Source organism: Eptatretus burgeri, unplaced genomic scaffold (genome assembly GCF_056783735.1).
Source record: "Eptatretus burgeri isolate ZD-2024b unplaced genomic scaffold, Ebu_testis_v1 Ebu_testis_scaffold_3178, whole genome shotgun sequence".
NCBI lineage: Eukaryota > Metazoa > Chordata > Myxini > Myxiniformes > Myxinidae > Eptatretus > Eptatretus burgeri.
This window is the reverse complement of record NW_028225126.1, coordinates 180,467-196,725: the sequence shown is the minus strand read 5'-3', so window position 1 is coordinate 196,725 and position 16,259 is coordinate 180,467. Positions and strand designations below refer to the sequence as shown.

The following is a 16,259-nucleotide window of genomic DNA, read 5'->3' as shown; positions in this document are numbered from 1 at the left end:
GTGATTTACCTCGAGGTGCACGTCTTCTACTCGGCGGCACGTGATCGCGCTGGACCAATCATGTTGGGTGATTTACCTCGAGGTGCAAGTCTTCTCCTCAGCGGCACGTGATCGCGCTGGACCAATCATGTTGGGTGATTTACCTCGAGGTGCACGTCTTCTACTCGGCGGCACGTGATCGCGCTGGACCAATCATGTTGGGTGATTTACCTCGAGGTGCACGTCTTCTACTCGGCGGCACGTGATCGCGCTGGACCAATCATGTTGGGTGATTAACCTCGAGGTGCACGTCTTCTACTCGGCGGCACGTGATCGCGCTGGACCATTCATGTTGGGTGATTTACCTCGAGGTGCACGTCTTCTGCTCGGCGGCACGTGATCGCGCTGGACCAATCATGTTGGGTGATTAACCTCGAGGTGCACGTCTTCGACTCGGCGGCACGTGATCGCGCTGGACCAATCATGGGTGATTTACCTCGAGGTGCACAACTCATATTCGGCGTCACGTGATCGCGCTGGACCAATCATGTTGGGCGATTTACCTCGAGGTGCACATCGACTCGGCGGCACGTGATCGCGCTGGACCAAACATGTTGGGTGATTTACCTCGAGGTGCACGACTCATATTCGGCGGCACGTGATCGCGCTGGACCAATCATGTTGGGTGATTTACCTCGAGGTGCACTTTTACTCGGCGGCACGTGATCGCGCTGGACCAATCATGATGGTGATTTACCTCGAGGTGCAAGTCTTCTACTCAGCGGCACGTGATCTCGCTGGACCAATCATGTTGGGTGATTTACCTCGAGGTGCACGTCTTCTGCTCGGCGGCACGTGATCGCGCTGGACCAATCATGTTGGGTGATTAACCTCGAGGTGCACAACTCATATTCGGCGGCACGTGATCGCGCTGGACCAATCATGTTGGGTGATTAACCTCGAGGTGCACGTCTTCTACTCGGCGGCACGTGATCGCGCTGGACCATTCATGTTGGGTGATTTACCTCGAGGTGCATGTCTTCTTCTCAGCGGCACGTGATCGCGCTGGACCAATCATGATGGTGATTTACCTCGAGGTGCACATCTTCTACTCGGCGGCACGTGATCGCGCTGGACCAATCATGTTGGGTGATTTACCTCGAGGTGCACATCCTCTACTCGGCGGCACGTGATCTCGCTGGACCAATCATGTTGGGCGATTTCTGCTGTTTCCTGCATCGTGAAACTGACACAGAGCAGCACAAACGCAAAGCCAAATGCCTAAAGCATTTTTAATTCCGTTCTAGTGGAGTTTTTCTGTAATTTCTATAATTTTGAAGCATTCATGATGAAATAAATGAATAAATGAATTTTTGTAAATTTCATTGAAATCCTGACTTCTCGGCAATGGGAATATTTCTGTTACTGGAAATCCTGACGTGATACAGCAAAACGGTTATGATTTTTGAAATCAGCGTACCCAAATTAGTCTAAATCACTTTACACATCTCCAGTAAAAAATTTTTGTTGTTCAGTGTATTCGGCGGCACGTGATCGCGCTGGACCAATCATGTTGGGCGATTTACATCGAGGTGCACATCAACTCGGCGGCACGTGATCTCGCTGGACCAATCATGTTGGGTGATTTACCTCAAGGTGCACGTCTTCGACTCGGCGGCACGTGATCGCGCTGGACCAATCATGTTCGGTGATTTAACTCGAGGTGCACATATTCAGCGGCACGTGATCGCGCTGGACCAATCACGTTGGGTGATTTACCTCGAGGTGCACGTCTTCTGCTCGGCGGCACGTGATCGCGCTGGACCAATCATGTTGGGTGATTAACCTCGAGGTGCACATCTTCTACTCGGCGGCACGTGATCGCGCTGGACCAATCATGGGTGATTTACCTCGAGGTGCACAACTCATATTCGGCGGCACGTGATCGCGCTGGACCAATCATGTTGGGCGATTTACCTCGAGGTGCACATCGACTCGGCGGCACGTGATCGCGCTGGACCAATCATGTTGGGTGATTTACCTCGAGGTGCACAACTCATATTCGGCGGCACGTGATCGCGCTGGACCAATCATGTTGGGTGATTTACCTCGAGGTGCACTTTTACTCGGCGGCACGTGATCGCGCTGGACCAATCATGTTGGGTGATTTACCTCGAGGTGCAAGTCTTCAACTCAGCGGCACGTGATCGCGCTGGACCAATCATGTTGGGTGATTTACCTCGAGGTGCAAGTCTTCTACTCAGCGGCACGTGATCGCGCTGGACCAATCATGTTGGGTGATTTACCTCGAGGTGCACATCTTCTACTCGGCGGCACGTGATCGCGCTGGACCAATCATGTTGGGTGATTTACCTCGAGGTGCACGTCTTCTACTCGGCGGCACGTGATCGCGCTGGACCAATCATGTTGGGCGATTTACCTCGAGGTGCACAACTCATATTCGGCGGCACGTGATCGCGCTGGACCAATCATGTTGGGTGATTTACCTCGAGGTGCACTTTTACTCGGCGGCACGTGATCGCGCTGGACCAATCATGTTGGGTGATTTACCTCGAGGTGCACAACTCATATTCGGCGGCACGTGATCGCGCTGGACCATTCATGTTGGGTGATTTTCCTCGAGGTGCATGTCTTCTACTCAGCGGCACGTGATCGCGCTGGACCAATCATGTTGGGTGATTTACCTCGAGGTGCACATCCTCTACTCGGCGGCACGTGATCTCGCTGGACCAATCATGTTGGGCGATTTCTGCTGTTTCCTGCATCGTGAAACTGACACAGAGCAGCACAAACGCAAAGCCAAATGCCTAAAGCATTTTTAATTCCGTTCTAGTGGAGTTTTTCTGTAATTTCTATAATTTTGAAGCATTCATGATGAAATAAATGAATAAATGAATTTTTGTAAATTTCATTGAAATCCTGACTTCCAGGCAATGGGAATATTTCTGTTACTGGAAATCCTGACGTGATACAGCAAAACGGTTATGATTTTTGAAATCAGCGTACCCAAATTAGTCTAAATCACTTTACACATCTCCAGTAAAAAATTTTTGTTGTTCAGTGTATTCGGCGGCACGTGATCGCGCTGGACCAATCATGTTGGGCGATTTACCTCGAGGTGCACATCGACTCGGCGGCACGTGATCTCGCTGGACCAATCATGTTGGGTGATTTACCTCGAGGTGCACGTCTTCGACTCGACGGCACGTGATCGCGCTGGACCAATCATGTTGGGTGATTTACCTCGAGGTGCACTTATACTCGGCGGCACGTGATCGCGCTGGACCAATCATGTTGGGTGATTTACCTCGAGGTGCACGTTTTCTACTCAGCGGCACGTGATCGCGCTGGACCAATCATGTTGGGTGATTTACCTCGAGGTGCACGTCTTCTACTCGGCGGCACGTGATCGCGCTGGACCAATCATGTTGGGTGATTTACCTCGAGGTGCACGTCTTCTCCTCAGCGGCACGTGATCGCGCTGGACCAATCATGTTGGGTGATTTACCTCGAGGTGCACATCTTCTACTCGGCGGCACGTGATCGCGCTGGACCAATCATGTTGGGTGATTTACCTCGAGGTGCACATCTTCTTCTCGGCGGCACGTGATCTCGCTGGACCAATCATGTTGGGCGATTTCTGCTGTTTCCTGCATCGTGAAACTGACACAGAGCAGCAAAAACGCAAAGCCAAATGCCTAAAGCATTTTTAATTCCGTTCTAGTGGAGTTTTTCTGTAATTTCTATAATTTTGAAGCATTCATGATGAAATAAATGAATAAATGAATTTTTGTAAATTTCATTGAAATCCTGACTTCTCGGCAATGGGAATATTTCTGTTACTGGAAATCCTGACGTGATACAGCAAAACGGTTATGATTTTTGAAATCAGCGTACCCAAATTAGTCTAAATCACTTTACACATCTCCAGTAAAAAAATTTTGTTGTTCAGTGTATTCGGCGGCACGTGATCGCGCTGGACCAATCATGTTGGGTGATTTACCTCGAGGTGCACATCGACTCGGCGGCACGTGATCGCGCTGGACCAATCATGTTGGGTGATTTACCTCAAGGTGCACGTCTTCGACTCGGCGGCACGTGATCGCGCTGGACCAATCATGTTCGGTGATTTACCTCGAGGTGCACAACTCATATTCGGCGTCACGTGATCGCGCTGGACCAATCAGGTTGGGCGATTTACCTCGCGGTGCACATCGACTCGGCGGCACGTGATCGCGCTGGACCAATCATGTTGGGTGATTTACCTCGAGGTGCACAACTCATATTCGGCGGCACGTGATCGCGCTGGACCAATCATGTTGGGTGATTTACCTCGAGGTGCACTTTTACTCGGCGGCACGTGATCGCGCTGGACCAATCATGTTGGGTGATTTACCTCGAGGTGCACAACTCATATTCGGCGGCACGTGATCGCGCTGGACCAATCATGTTGGGTGATTTACCTCGAGGTGCAAGTCTTCTACTCAGCGGCACGTGATCGCGCTGGACCAATCATGTTGGGTGATTTACCTCGAGGTGCACGTCTTCTACTCGGCGGCACGTGATCGCGCTGGACCATTCATGTTGGGTGATTTTCCTCGAGGTGCATGTCTTCTACTCAGCGGCACGTGATCGCGCTGGACCAATCATGTTGGGTGATTTACCTCGAGGTGCACATCCTCTACTCGGCGGCACGTGATCTCGCTGGACCAATCATGTTGGGCGATTTCTGCTGTTTCCTGCATCGTGAAACTGACACAGAGCAGCACAAACGCAAAGCCAAATGCCTAAAGCATTTTTAATTCCGTTCTAGTGGAGTTTTTCTGTAATTTCTATAATTTTGAAGCATTCATGATGAAATAAATGAATAAATGAATTTTTGTAAATTTCATTGAAATCCTGACTTCTCGGCAATGGGAATATTTCTGTTACTGGAAATCCTGACGTGCTACAGCAAAACGGTTATGATTTTTGAAATCAGCGTACCCAAATTAGTCTAAATCACTTTACACATCTCCAGTAAAAAATTTTTGTTGTTCAGTGTATTCGGCGGCACGTGATCGCGCTGGACCAATCATGTTGGGCGATTTACCTCGAGGTGCACATCGACTCGACGGCACGTGATCTCGCTGGACCAATCATGTTGGGTGATTTACCTCGAGGTGCACGTCTTCTACTCGGCGGCACGTGATCGCGCTGGACCAATCATGTTCGGTGATTTTACTCGAGGTGCACATATTCAGCGGCACGTGATCTCGCTGGACCAATCATGTTGGGTGATTTACCTCGAGGTGCACGTCTTCTGCTCGGCGGCACGTGATCGCGCTGGACCAATCATGTTGGGTGATTAACCTCGAGGTGCACATCTTCTACTCGGCGGCACGTGATCGCGCTGGACCAATCATGGGTGATTTACCTCGAGGTGCACAACTCATATTCGGCGGCACGTGATCGCGCTGGACCAATCATGTTGGGCGATTTACCTCGAGGTGCACATCTACTCGGCGGCACGTGATCGCGCTGGACCAATCATGTTGGGTGATTTACCTCGAGGTGCACAACTCATATTCGGCGGCACGTGATCGCGCTGGACCAATCATGTTGGATGATTTACCTCGAGGTGCACTTTTACTCGGCGGCACGTGATCGCGCTGGACCAATCATGATGGTGATTTACCTCGAGGTGCAAGTCTTCTACTCAGCGGCACGTGATCGCGCTGGACCAATCATGTTGGGTGATTTACCTCGAGGTGCACGTCTTCTACTCGGCGGCACGTGATCGCGCTGGACCAATCATGTTGGGTGATTTACCTCGAGGTGCACGTCTTCTACTCGGCGGCACGTGATCGCGCTGGACCAATCATGTTGGGTGATTTACCTCGAGGTGCAAGTCTTCTCCTCAGCGGCACGTGATCGCGCTGGACCAATCATGTTGGGTGATTTACCTCGAGGTGCACATCTTCTACTCGGCGGCACGTGATCGCGCTGGACCAATCATGTTGGGTGATTTACCTCGAGGTGCACATCCTCTACTCGGCGGCACGTGATCTCGCTGGACCAATCATGTTGGGCGATTTCTGCTGTTTCCTGCATCGTGAAACTGACACAGAGCAGCACAAACGCAAAGCCAAATGCCTAAAGCATTTTTAATTCCGTTCTAGTGGAGTTTTTCTGTAATTTCTATAATTTTGAAGCATTCATGATGAAATAAATGAATAAATGAATTTTTGTAAATTTCATTGAAATCCTGACTTCTCGGCAATGGGAATATTTCTGTTACTGGAAATCCTGACGTGATACAGCAAAACGGTTATGATTTTTGAAATCAGCGTACCCAAATTAGTCTAAATCACTTTACACATCTCCAGTAAAAAAATTTGTTGTTCAGTGTATTCGGCGGCACGTGATCGCGCTGGACCAATCATGTTGGGCGATTTACCTCGAAGTGCACATCGACTCGGCGGCACGTGATCTCGCTGGACCAATCATGTTGGGTGATTTACCTCGAGGTGCACGTCTTCTACTCGGCGGCACGTGATCGCGCTGGACCAATCATGTTCGGTGATTTTACTCGAGGTGCACATATTCAGCGGCACGTGATCTCGCTGGACCAATCATGTTGGGTGATTTACCTCGAGGTGCACGTCTTCTGCTCGGCGGCACGTGATCGCGCTGGACCAATCATGTTGGGTGATTAACCTCGAGGTGCACATCGTCTACTCGGCGGCACGTGATCGCGCTGGACCAATCATGGGTGATTTACCTCGAGGTGCACAACTCATATTCGGCGTCACGTGATCGCGCTGGACCAATCATGTTGGGCGATTTATCTCGAGGTTCACATCGACTCGGCGGCACGTGATCGCGCTGGACCAATCATGTTGGGTGATTTACCTCGAGGTGCACAACTTATATTCGGCGGCACGTGATCGCGCTGGACCAATCATGTTGGGCGATTTACCTCGAAGTGCACATCGACTCGGCGGCACGTGATCTCGCTGGACCAATCATGTTGGGTGATTTACCTCGAGGTGCACGTCTTCTGCTCGGCGGCACGTGATCGCGCTGGACCAATCATGTTGGGTGATTAACCTCGAGGTGCACATCTTCTACTCGGCGGCACGTGATCTCGCTGGACCAATCATGTTGGGTGATTTACCTCAAGGTGCACGTCTTCGACTCGGCGGCACGTGATCGCGCTGGACCAATCATGTTCGGTGATTTAACTCGAGGTGCACATATTCAGCGGCACGTGATCGCGCTGGACCAATCATGTTGGGCGATTTACCTCGAGGTGCACAACTCATATTCGGCGGCACGTGATCTCGCTGGACCAATCATGTTGGGTGATTTACCTCAAGGTGCACGTCTTCGACTCGGCGGCACGTGATCGCGCTGGACCAATCATGTTCGGTGATTTTACTCGAGGTGCACATATTCAGCGGCACGTGATCACGCTGGACCAATCATGTTGGGTGATTTACCTCGAGGTGCACGTCTTCTGCTCGGCGGCACGTGATCGCGCTGGACCAATCATGTTGGGTGATTAACCTCGAGGTGCACATCTTCTACTCGGCGGCACGTGATCGCGCTGGACCAATCATGGGTGATTTACCTCGAGGTGCACAACTCATATTCGGCGTCACGTGATCGCGCTGGACCAATCATGTTGGGCGATTTACCTCGAGGTGCACATCGACTCGGCGGCACGTGATCGCGCTGGACCAAACATGTTGGGTGATTTACCTCGAGGTGCACGACTCATATTCGGCGGCACGTGATCGCGCTGGACCAATCATGTTGGGTGATTTACCTCGAGGTGCACGTCTTCTACTCGGCGGCACGTGATCGCGCTGGACCATTCATGTTGGGTGATTTTCCTCGAGGTGCATGTCTTCTACTCAGCGGCACGTGATCGCGCTGGACCAATCATGTTGGGTGATTTACCTCGAGGTGCACATCTTCTACTCGGCGGCACGTGATCGCGCTGGACCAATCATGTTGGGTGATTTACCTCGAGGTGCACATCCTCTACTCGGCGGCACGTGATCTCGCTGGACCAATCATGTTGGGCGATTTCTGCTGTTTCCTGCATCGTGAAACTGACACAGAGCAGCACAAACGCAAAGCCAAATGCCTAAAGCATTTTTAATTCCGTTCTAGTGGAGTTTTTCTGTAATTTCTATAATTTTGAAGCATTCATGATGAAATAAATGAATAAATGAATTTTTGTAAATTTCATTGAAATCCTGACTTCTCGGCAATGGGAATATTTCTGTTACTGGAAATCCTGACGTGATACAGCAAAACGGTTATGATTTTTGAAATCAGCGTACCCAAATTAGTCTAAATCACTTTACACATCTCCAGTAAAAAATTTTTGTTGTTCAGTGTATTCGGCGGCACGTGTTCGCGCTGGACCAATCATGTTGGGCGATTTACCTCGAGGTGCACATCAACTCGGCGGCACGTGATCTCGCTGGACCAATCATGTTGGGTGATTTACCTCGAGGTGCACGTCTTCCACTCGGCGGCACGTGATCGCGCTGGACCAATCATGTTCGGTGATTTAACTCGAGGTGCACATATTCAGCGGCACGTGATCGCGCTGGACCAATCATGTTGGGTGATTTACCTCGAGGCGCACGTCTCTGCTCGGCGGTACGTGATCGCGCTGGACCAATCATGTTGGGTGATTAACCTCGAGGTGCACATCTTCTACTCGGCGGCACGTGATCGCGCTGGACCAATCATGGGTGATTTACCTCGAGGTGCACGTCTTCTACTCGGCGGCACGTGATCGCGCTGGACCAATCATGTTGGGTGATTTACCTCGAGGTGCACAACTCATATTCCGCGGCACGTGATCGCGCTGGACCAATCATGTTGGGTGATTTACCTCGAGGTGCACTTTTACTCGGCGGCACGTGATCGCGCTGGACCAATCATGATGGTGATTTACCTCGAGGTGCAAGTCTTCTACTCAGCGGCACGTGATCGCGCTGGACCAATCATGTTGGGTGATTTACCTCGAGGTGCAAGTCTTCTACTCAGCGGCACGTGATCGCGCTGGACCAATCATGTTGGGTGATTTACCTCGAGGTGCACATCTTCTACTCGGCGGCACGTGATCGCGCTGGACCAATCATGTTGGGTGATTTACCTCGAGGTGCACGTCTTCTACTCGGCGGCACGTGATCGCGCTGGACCAATCATGTTGGGTGATTTACCTCGAGGTGCAAGTCTTCTCCTCAGCGGCACGTGATCGCGCTGGACCAATCATGTTGGGTGATTTACCTCGAGGTGCACATCTTCTACTCGGCGGCACGTGATCGCGCTGGACCAATCATGTTGGGTGATTTACCTCGAGGTGCACATCTTCTTCTCGGCGGCACGTGATCTCGCTGGACCAATCATGTTGGGCGATTTCTGCTGTTTCCTGCATCGTGAAACTGACACAGAGCAGCACAAACGCAAAGCCAAATGCCTAAAGCATTTTTAATTCCGTTCTAGTGGAGTTTTTCTGTAATTTCTATAATTTTGAAGCATTCATGATGAAATAAATGAATAAATGAATTTTTGTAAATTTCATTGAAATCCTGACTTCTCGGCAATGGGAATATTTCTGTTACTGGAAATCCTGACGTGATACAGCAAAACGGTTATGATTTTTGAAATCAGCGTACCCAAATTAGTCTAAATCACTTTACACATCTCCAGTAAAAAATTTTTGTTGTTCAGTGTATTCGGCGGCACGTGATCGCGCTGGACCAATCATGTTGGGCGATTTACCTCGAGGTGCACATCGACTCGGCGGCACGTGATCTCGCTGGACCAATCATGTTGGGTGATTTACCTCGAGGTGCACGTCTTCTACTCGGCGGCACGTGATCGCGCTGGACCAATCATGTTCGGTGATTTTACTCGAGGTGCACATATTCAGCGGCACGTGATCGCGCTGGACCAATCATGTTGGGTGATTTACCTCGAGGTGCACGTCTTCTGCTCGGCGGCACGTGATCGCGCTGGACCAATCATGTTGGGTGATTAACCTCGAGGTGCACATCTTCTACTCGGCGGCACGTGATCGCGCTGGACCAATCATGTTGGGTGATTTACCTCGAGGTGCACAACTCATATTCGGCGGCACGTGATCGCGCTGGACCAATCATGTTGGGCGATTTACCTCGAGGTGCACATCGACTCGGCGGCACGTGATCGCGCTGGACCAAACATGTTGGGTGATTTACCTCGAGGTGCACGACTCATATTCGGCGGCACGTGATCGCGCTGGACCAATCATGTTGGGTGATTTACCTCGAGGTGCAATCTTCTACACGGCGGCACGTGATCGCGCTGGACCAATCATGGGTGATTTACCTCGAGGTGCACAACTCATATTCGGCGTCACGTGATCGCGCTGGACCAATCATGTTGGGTGATTTACCTCGAGGTGCACGTCTTCTACACGGCGGCACGTGATCGCGCTGGACCAATCATGATGGTGATTTACCTCGAGGTGCAAGTCTTCTACTCAGCGGCACGTGATCGCGCTGGACCAATCATGTTGGGTGATTTACCTCGAGGTGCACATCGACTCGGCGGCACGTGATCGCGCTGGACCAAACATGTTGGGTGATTTACCTCGAGGTGCACGACTCATATTCGGCGGCACGTGATCGCGCTGGACCAATCATGTTGGGTGATTTACCTCGAGGTGCACGTCTTCCACTCGGCGGCATGTGATCGCGCTGGACCAATCATGTTCGGTGATTTAACTCGAGGTGCACGTCTTCTACACGGCGGCACGTGATCGCGCTGGACCAATCATGTTGGGTGATTTACCTCGAGGTGCAAGTCTTCTACTCAGCGGCACGTGATCGCGCTGGACCAATCATGTTGGGTGATTTACCTCGAGGTGCACATCTTCTACTCGGCGGCACGTGATCTCGCTGGACCAATCATGTTGGGCGATTTCTGCTGTTTCCTGCATCGTGAAACTGACACAGAGCAGCACAAACGCAAAGCCAAATGCCTAAAGCATTTTTAATTCCGTTCTAGTGGAGTTTTTTCTGTAATTTCTATAATTTTGAAGCATTCATGATGAAATAAATGAATTTTTGTAAATTTCATTGAAATCCTGACTTCTCGGCAATGGGAATATTTCTGTTACTGGAAATCCTGACGTGATACAGCAAAACGGTTATGATTTTTGAAATCAGCGTACCCAAATTAGTCTAAATCACTTTACACATCTCCAGTAAAAAAATTTTGTTGTTCAGTGTATTCGGCGGCACGTGATCGCGCTGGACCAATCATGTTGGGTGATTAACCTCGAGGTGCACATCTTCTACTCGGCGGCACGTGATCGCGCTGGACCAATCATGGGTGATTTACCTCGAGGTGCACAACTCATATTCGGCGTCACGTGATCGCGCTGGACCAATCATGTTGGGCGATTTACCTCGAGGTGCACATCGACTCGGCGGCACGTGATCGCGCTGGACCAATCATGTTGGGTGATTTACCTCGAGGTGCACAACTCATATTCGGCGGCACGTGATCGCGCTGGACCAATCATGTTGGGTGATTTACCTCGAGGTGCACTTTTACTCGGCGGCACGTGATCGCGCTGGACCAATCATGATGGTGATTTACCTCGAGGTGCAAGTCTTCTACTCAGCGGCACGTGATCGCGCTGGACCAATCATGTTGGGTGATTTACCTCGAGGTGCAAGTCTTCTACTCAGCGGCACGTGATCGCGCTGGACCAATCATGTTGGGTGATTTACCTCGAGGTGCACATCTTCTACTCGGCGGCACGTGATCGCGCTGGACCAATCATGTTGGGTGATTTACCTCGAGGTGCACATCTTCTTCTCGGCGGCACGTGATCTCGCTGGACCAATCATGTTGGGCGATTTCTGCTGTTTCCTGCATCGTGAAACTGACACAGAGCAGCACAAACGCAAAGCCAAATGCCTAAAGCATTTTTAATTCCGTTCTAGTGGAGTTTTTCTGTAATTTCTATAATTTTGAAGCATTCATGATGAAATAAATGAATAAATGAATTTTTGTAAATTTCATTGAAATCCTGACTTCCAGGCAATGGGAATATTTCTGTTACTGGAAATCCTGACGTGATACAGCAAAACGGTTATGATTTTTGAAATCAGCGTACCCAAATTAGTCTAAATCACTTTACACATCTCCAGTAAAAAATTTTTGTTGTTCAGTGTATTCGGCGGCACGTGATCGCGCTGGACCAATCATGTTGGGCGATTTACCTCGAGGTGCACATCGACTCGGCGGCACGTGATCTCGCTGGACCAATCATGTTGGGTGATTTACCTCGAGGTGCACGTCTTCGACTCGGCGGCACGTGATCGCGCTGGACCAATCATGTTCGGTGATTTAACTCGAGGTGCACATCTTCTACACGGCGGCACGTGATCGCGCTGGACCAATCATGTTGGGTGATTAACCTCGAGGTGCACATCTTCTACTCGGCGGCACGTGATCGCGCTGGACCAATCATGGGTGATTTACCTCGAGGTGCACAACTCATATTCGGCGGCACGTGATCGCGCTGGACCAATCATGTTGGGTGATTTACCTCGAGGTGCACGTCTTCTACTCGGCGTCACGTGATCGCGCTGGACCAATCATGTTGGGCGATTTACCTCGAGGTGCACATCGACTCGGCGGCACGTGATCGCGCTGGACCAATCATGTTGGGTGATTTACCTCGAGGTGCACAACTCATATTCGGCGGCACGTGATCGCGCTGGACCAATCATGTTGGGTGATTTACCTCGAGGTGCACTTTTACTCGGCGGCACGTGATCGCGCTGGACCAATCATGTTGGGTGATTTACCTCGAGGTGCAAGTCTTCTACTCAGCGGCACGTGATCTCGCTGGACCAATCATGTTGGGTGATTTACCTCGAGGTGCACGTCTTCTGCTCGGCGGCACGTGATCGCGCTGGACCAATCATGTTGGGTGATTAACCTCGAGGTGCACATCTTCTACTCGGCGGCACGTGATCGCGCTGGACCAATCATGGGTGATTTACCTCGAGGTGCACAACTCATATTCGGCGGCACGTGATCGCGCTGGACCAATCATGTTGGGCGATTTCTGCTGTTTCCTGCATCGTGAAACTGACACAGAGCAGCACAAACGCAAAGCCAAATGACTAAAGCATTTTTAATTCCGTTCTAGTGGAGTTTTTTCTGTAATTTCTATAATTTTGAAGCATTCATGATGAAATAAATGAATAAATGAATTTTTGTAAATTTCATTGAAATCCTGACTTCTCGGCAATGGGAATATTTCTGTTACTGGAAATCCTGACGTGCTACAGCAAAACGGTTATGATTTTTGAAATCAGCGTACCCAAATTAGTCTAAATCACTTTACACATCTCCAGTAAAAAATTTTTGTTGTTCAGTGTATTCGGCGTCACGTGATCGCGCTGGACCAATCATGTTGGGTGATTTACCTCGAGGTGCACGTCTTCTCCACGGCGGCACGTGATCGCGCTGGACCAATCATGGGTGATTTACCTCGAGGTGCACAACTCATATTCGGCGTCACGTGATCGCGCTGGACCAATCATGGGTGATTTACCTCGAGGTGCACAACTCATATTCGGCGTCACGTGATCGCGCTGGACCAATCATGTTCGGTGATTTAACTCGAGGTGCACGTCTTCTGCTCGGCGTCACGTGATCGCGCTGGACCAATCATGTTGGACGATTTACCTCGAGGTGCACATCGACTCGGCGGCACGTGATCGCGCTGGACCAATCATGTTGGGTGATTTACCTCGAGGTGCACAACTCATATTCCGCGGCACGTGATCGCGCTGGACCAATCATGTTGGGTGATTTACCTCGAGGTGCACTTTTACTCGGCGGCACGTGATCGCGCTGGACCAATCATGATGGTGATTTACCTCGAGGTGCAAGTCTTCTTCTCAGCGGCACGTGATCGCGCTGGACCAATCATGTTGGGTGATTTACCTCGAGGTGCAAGTCTTCTACTCAGCGGCACGTGATCGCGCTGGACCAATCATGTTGGGTGATTTACCTCGAGGTGCACTTTTACTCGGCGGCACGTGATCGCGCTGGACCAATCATGATGGTGATTTACCTCGAGGTGCAAGTCTTCTACTCAGTGGCACGTGATCGCGCTGGACCAATCATGTTGGGTGATTTACCTCGAGGTGCAAGTCTTCTTCTCAGCGGCACGTGATCGCGCTGGACCAATCATGTTGGATGATTTACCTCGAGGTGCACGTCTTCTACTCGGCGGCACGTGATCGCGCTGGACCATTCATGTTGGGTGATTTACCTCGAGGTGCATGTCTTCTACTCAGCGGCACGTGATCGCGCTGGACCAATCATGTTGGGTGATTTACCAACATGTTGGGTTGGGTCGTGGAGGGGTACGGTCATGTGACCATGAGGTTCTGTTTGAGGGACACAGGGATTACTTTGTTTACGACTTGATGACTAACATGTTTCGGTGAAACCACAATAAAAGGAGCTTGGTTTAAAATTGATCTCCTGTCCAAAATGACCTCTGGTCTGAGATTGGTCTTTCCAACATCATGTGATACGGACCCTGACAAAGACCTTTGAGCCATCAGGCTCAACAAATCATGTGCTATGGATGCCAACATATGGTGGTTGTTTGTTCGTGCTCTGTCCTCTTTAGATACTGAGTCAAACCACAATGGATTATAAATATGGTGAGAAGGGGAAGGTCGGGCTTTGTAATTGGCTGAAGGACGGCAGGTGAGTCAAACCAGAATGGATTATAAATAGGGTGAGAAGGGGAGGGTCGGGCGTTGTGATTGGCTGAAGGATGGCAGGTGAGTCAAACCAGAATGGATTATAAATAGGGTGAGAATGGGAGGGTCGGGTGTTGTGATTGGCTGAAGGATGGCAGGTGAGTCAAACCAGAATGGATTATAAATAGGGTGAGAAGGGGAGGGTCGGGCGTTGTGATTGGCTGAAGGACGGCAGGTGAGTCAAACCAGAATGGATTATAAATAGGGTGAGAAGGGGAGGGTCGGGCGTTGTGATTGGCTGAAGGATGGCAGGTGAGTCAAACCAGAATGGATTATAAATAGGGTGAGAAGGGGAACGTCGGGCTTTGTAATTGGCTGAAGGATGGCAGGTGAGTCAAACCAGAATGGATTATAAATAGGGTGAGAAGGGGAGGGTCGGGCGTTGTGATTGGCTGAAGGATGGCAGGTGAGTCAAACCAGAATGGATTATAAATAGGGTGAGAATGGGAGGGTCGGGTGTTGTGATTGGCTGAAGGATGGCAGGTGAGTAAAACCAGAATGGATTATAAATAGGGTGAGAAGGGGAGGGTCGGGCGTTGTGATTGGCTGAAGGATGGCAGGTGAGTCAAACCAGAATGGATTATAAATATGGTGAGAAGGGGAGGGTCGGGCGTTGTGATTGGCTGAAGGACGGCAGGTGAGTCAAACCAGAATGGATTATAAATAGGGTGAGAAGGGGAGGGTCGGGCGTTGTGATTGGCTGAAGGACGGCAGGTGAGTCAAACCAGAATGGATTATAAATAGGGTGAGAAGGGGAGGGTCGGGCGTTGTGATTGGCTGAAGGATGGCAGGTGAGTCAAACCAGAATGGATTATAAATAGGGTGAGAAGGGGAGGGTCGGGCGTTGTGATTGGCTGAAGGACGGCAGGTGAGTCAAACCAGAATGGATTATAAATAGGGTGAGAATGGGAGGGTCGGGCGTTGTGATTGGCTGAAGGATGGCAGGTGAGTCAAACCAGAATGGATTATAAATAGGGTGAGAATGGGAGGGTCGGGTGTTGTGATTGGCTGAAGGACGGCAGGTGAGTAAAACCAGAATGGATTATAAATAGGGTGAGAATGGGAGGGTCGGGTGTTGTGATTGGCTGAAGGATGGCAGGTGAGTCAAACCAGAATGGATTATAAATATGGTGAGAAGGGGAGGGTCGGGCATTGTGATTGGCTGAAGGATGGCAGGTGAGTCAAACCAGAATGGATTATAAATAGGGTGAGAATGGGAGGGTCGGGCGTTGTGATTGGCTGAAGGATGGCAGGTGAGTCAAACCAGAATGGATTATAAATAGGGTGAGAATGGGAGGGTCGGGCGTTGTGATTGGCTGAAGGATGGCAGGTGAGTCAAACCAGAATGGATTATAAATAGGGTGAGAATGGGAGGGTCGGGCGTTGTGATTGGCTGAA

General features: G+C 50.4%; 2 long non-coding RNA genes across 4 annotated transcripts; both read left to right on the top strand.

Annotated features, from left to right (window-relative positions):
- Positions 1 to 3,613: 3,613 nt before the first annotated feature.
- Positions 3,614 to 10,304, top strand: LOC147006426 (uncharacterized). Of its 2 annotated transcripts, XR_015054851.1 has the most exons (3): positions 3,614 to 5,620; positions 6,901 to 9,370; positions 9,799 to 10,304. It is a non-coding gene; the product is annotated as an uncharacterized LOC147006426 (long non-coding RNA). The 2 variants fall into 2 exon arrangements; XR_015054850.1 differs by lacking the exon at positions 9,799 to 10,304 and having other exon boundaries at positions 6,901 to 9,576.
- A 45-nt stretch (positions 10,305 to 10,349) lies between these two features.
- On the top strand, positions 10,350 to 13,299 carry LOC147006425 (uncharacterized). 2 transcript variants are annotated; one of them, XR_015054857.1, is made up of 3 exons: positions 10,350 to 11,865; positions 12,556 to 12,884; positions 13,083 to 13,299. It is a non-coding gene; the product is annotated as an uncharacterized LOC147006425 (long non-coding RNA). The 2 variants fall into 2 exon arrangements; XR_015054856.1 differs by having other exon boundaries at positions 10,350 to 12,293.
- Positions 13,300 to 16,259: the final 2,960 nt, after the last annotated feature.